Source organism: Lithobates pipiens, unplaced genomic scaffold, assembly GCF_037356315.1.
Source record: "Lithobates pipiens isolate NorthernLeopardFrog02 unplaced genomic scaffold, aLitPip1_a1.2 Scaffold_16, whole genome shotgun sequence".
NCBI classification, from domain to species: domain Eukaryota; kingdom Metazoa; phylum Chordata; class Amphibia; order Anura; family Ranidae; genus Lithobates; species Lithobates pipiens.
Genome location: NW_027507748.1, coordinates 100455151 through 100459836, shown reverse-complemented (window position 1 = coordinate 100459836; position 4686 = coordinate 100455151). Strand labels below are relative to the sequence as shown.

Sequence of the window (4686 nt, the reverse complement as noted above, 5' to 3'; positions counted from 1 at the left end):
TAAGTAAAAAAGCACCACTAATTATTGCTATAGAAAATGGCATGGAAAAATTCATAAATGCACAGTAAAAAACAACATCACTATATGCACAAGACTTTTTTTTTGTTTTGTTTTCTTAACAGCAATAAAAGTAGATGTAATACAGGCTCAAACCCACTCACTAGAGCTACTCTTGATATTCTTAAAGCTTGCAGACAAAGAAACTGAATCAGCAAAGCCTGAATAATGAAGAAGAAAATGTTCATGTACACTATATATATGTAAAAGTTAAACTACCGTAGTTTAACTTTTGCTAAAAAAATTAGCATTTACAAAATACTTGAGGAAAATATTTTTTTTTTCTTAAAGTTCAAGAGGTACGTAAAATCTGTGAAAATTTCCATGACCAAGTTATTCTGTCTCATCATCCGCTGCTTCAGTTTTCTGTTCCTTCCTTTCCAGCTTCTCATTTTTCTTCCTTCTTCCCTTTAGCACCTTTGTTTGCCTTTGTGCCTGGCTCCTTTTTTGCTGCGGGTTTCTTTGGTTTTGCATCAGGTTTAGAAGAGGCAGGTGTTGCACATAGTCTTGCTTGATCTCATTGTAGGCTCTTGAATAGTTACTTTGCCAGCATCCTTGGCTTCAGCTCCTTCTGGAGACTTTCTCTTGCATGATGAGATGGTGTCGGGGGTGACGGTCGACAAGAAGAGGAGGACTCTGGCGATCGCTAGTGCTGGAGAGAAAGCACAGTGACCAATCTCCACTTGTTTTAAGTCCCACGCTGAGCAGCTGCCCTGCTTCATTCTAAAAACAGGAGGTTGCTCGACATGAATGAATGCAAAGCATTTTCTGATTGGACAAAGTGGAGAGTGTGACATCACCACCCCACCTCTCCACCTCGAGTTCTGAATGCAATAGATTAGTGGCTCGGCATGGGAATCAAAGCAATTGGAAATGGCTGGAGTAGCAGTATCTACTTTAGTGATTTTCAGCTTCCAGGAGCATTGGCTAGGTATGGTATATAAATAGTTACATTGGTCCAAGCTGGGCCAATATAACTATGCATAAAATATCCATACCTGGATTTCATCTACAAGAAACCCAATAGAGAGATAGCTCTTCTCACATACAATTATACAATATTTTTGTCATTTAGCCGAGCCAGTATACACAATATCACCGTTACATGCAAATAATGATTTCCTAAGTTAAATTAGTTGTAAAACACAGTTGAAAAAAAACACAATTATAAAACATGCCTTGTACATGATATATTTTCCTTGTAATTATGTAGAATTGTATCCCATTAGATCTGCAAAATGCCATTATTTTGGTTATGGAAATGTATTTTAAATGTATTTTTCACTTAAAAAGTAATTTCATTAAGCACCACCATTTGTATTCCTTCTATTGTTTCAGAGAGCACCAGAAGATGCAGTTTGATTGCTGACCATTTGCAGATCAGCTAACATTAAGGTTAACCATTTACTAAAATGTTTTGAAATTCTTCTTAATTGATATTGCTTCATATCATAAGTGCATTTTAACACTACACAGAGATGTTCTTCATATATAAAGTGTTTTGTAGATTTGTATTATTGCTTTTAGCTTAAAAAATCAGGCATTCTGTGAACTGTTTAATGAATGTCTGTGTTGAAAAACACAAGCTTGTCTGCATAATGATTTGCGAGACTAAGAAAACTGTACAAGATTAAACTGTTTATTTAGCCAATACATTTTACTGTTGACTAAATAGCTTCTTGGCAAAACAGGTATTTATAATAAATCCATAAAATGTACAGTTACAGTTTCCTTTTTTATTATAGAAACAAATAGCGTTTTTCTTCATGTCCACACTGTGAATAAAAATAATGTAAGTAACTTATTTAAGACCATCAATAGCATAAAATTGACATTGATTTTAGGAAGCTCTTAACTCTTTTCCTGCTGACTCTGCTAATTTAAAAGCAGAATACAATAACTTCTAGGTGTTTTCTAAAGTGATTACTTATTTATCTGTTACAAAACCTCTGCCTTCCACCGGTATCTGGTCACTTCAGCACCTGACAATAATCTGGGATCTTATCAATGGATCTTGTTCATGGCTCTCTACAATCTCCTTCAACACTGATTGTCTTGCAAGTGTAATACTTCAATGTTCACATATGTTGTCCCTAGGAGCAAATGGAGATCATCTCCATTAGTCTTGAGCAGAGATGGCAGCGTCTGCTAACACCATAATGCTTCTTAGTTTCCATATGACAACCAGTCAACGGGGAAGGAATGCAGCAGCAAGTTAATGCCTGGAAGCCATCAGTTGACTTGATGAACACTTGATTAATATACAAGCTAAACAGAGGGCAAAAAGGATCATGAGCCCATGGAAAAAGTGTGAAAGTAGATAGGATAAAACAAAAAAATAAAATTAAAATTAAGTTAAATAAACACTGTAAATACAACAAACATATGACATAGAAACACTTAAAATGTGCATATACATAGTTCAAGCTGAATTGCAACCACAACTCAAGGGTTCAGAACTCAGAAGTTTTTCAAAACACATTTATGTAATGGATTCAGAATGCTAATGTTGAATGCAAGACAGCAAGAGTACAGAGAAAAAAGATCTGTGTTAGTGCTTTCTAGAAAAAGCTGAAAGAACCAAGTACTGGCACAATGACAAAGCTCTCTGAGATAGGGGAGAACAAATTAAACTCACAGCCAATTGCTTAAATGACTGGGATGTGGACATAATTAATGAAAAAAATGCAATACAAATTGTATATATAGGAAGCCTGATACTGGGAATTATTTTGTTAACCAAGAATGAGTTCACTTAAAATGGTGAAGTGACTTACAGGTGCCTGTGCTCAGGAACATGTGCTTTTGTCAGGAAAATCAAACTGCTCACAGAAATGCACATGCGAGCAGAACAATCCACAGAACTGTTCATGGGATGGATCAGGTAAATGTGTGCATGCATTAGAGTGCTCATGAACGTGAGTATGCATGTTTTAATGGACTTGAATGGTGCCCTATGGCGCCTATTTAAAGCACTGCAAGACTCAGGATGATTGCAAAGTGATCATCAGTTCCTTCTGCCTATCACCTTATCCCGTTCTTACATCTGTGTTCTGACCCAGCTTCTCTGACTCCACTTGCTGCTGAAATTGTGTTACTACTCACTGGCTTGTGACTTAAACTGGCCTTCTACCTGATGCTCCAGTGCCTTCTCTGCCCACCAGATTCTATCCTTGGCTTGGCTCTGACTCTGCCCCTGGTTCTTGATTCTGTACTTCTGCTGCTCGGTTGTTACTGACTTCTGCCTGGCTGATCACGTATTCCTGCTGCCAGCTTGCCTGCTGCCCAGTCTTCATCCATGCCTCTCTGCGGCCCTGTTATATCCTGTCATCAACCCCATGGGAAACAGGACAAGAGGCTTAAGGTGGTTGTACACCCTGTACAACCACTTTTAGCTACAGATAAGCCTATATTAAGGCTCACCTGTAGGTGCTTGAAATATCTTCTAAGCCACCATGGTTTAGGAGATATTTACTAAAAAGTTGAGCGCCTGTGTCTACGGGGCATGCACACTGTAGAAATGGTACATCGTGCCATTTCTAATAGGGGTCATGCCGTGATTGCCGTCTCCCACGCGCATGCGCGGGAGTGACGTCACGCGACAGTCGCAGAGCCGGAGTTCATGGCCCCGGAAGGAAGAGGGGTGAAGATGGATGCTCCCTTCTAGTGGGGACAGCGGTGACATCGCAGGCTTCGGTTTCATGTAAATGACACATAATGAGCTACTATGCGATGCATAGTAGCCCATTATGTTTTACCGTCCTTTGCAGGGAAATAAAGAGGCAGTAAAACCCACCAGGGTTTACTTCCTTTTTAAGGGAAGCCCTCTTGTCAACCTGGCCTTGACCAGGTACATGATGACGCTACACACTTCTGATTGGCATTATTACACTCTGCAGGAGATGATGTATTTTTAATTCTCCTGACGGCCGCACTATGCACCCATTCCCCAACCCCCTTACACTTTGCAATATTCTGCTCTTAAAATTAAACTGAAAGTTGCTGTGTACATTCAGTAGCACTAGCAGTTGCATCTTTCAAGAAAAAGGATATCTGGCTCATTGCGGTTTATTTACTAAAGCTAGAGAGTGCAACATCATTTACATTTCTGCAGAGAAACCAATCAGCTTCCAGGTTTTATTGCCAAAGCTTAAATAAACAAGCTGAGGTTAGAAGTTGATTGGTTTCTCTGCAGAAATGTGACTGATTTTGCACTCTCTAGCTTTATTAAATATACCCCAATGTTTCTCAACATCATTCAGACACAAAATAGAGAGATACAAAACAAAGGTGTTACTTTTGTATCTACTCTATTTCATTTAATCTGCAGATTAAGGCTCCTTTCACATGGGCATTTCATTTGGGTCCCCTGTCAATTTTCCAGGCTTACCTGATTAAAAAGGTCAATGAGGCAAATTGACAGGAGGGTGTAAACAGGCTTGTGTACACTTGCCCACTTCTGTGTCCATCCAGGTCTGGAAAAAAAGCTTAAATGGACTGCATACCATGACCGCTTGGCAGAAAGGTCACAGATGACATCCATCATGTGGGATCCCCTGGAAGCCACCTCTGATAAGTTACACCAACACCTACAACTTTAGTGCTGGCATGCAGAAGTGCTAACCACTA

General features: G+C 39.2%; 1 pseudogene; it reads right to left on the bottom strand.

Moving 5' to 3' along the window:
- Window positions 1-354: 354 nt before the first annotated feature.
- On the bottom strand, window positions 355-779 carry LOC143984110 (high mobility group nucleosome-binding domain-containing protein 3 pseudogene; annotated as a pseudogene).
- Window positions 780-4686: the final 3907 nt, after the last annotated feature.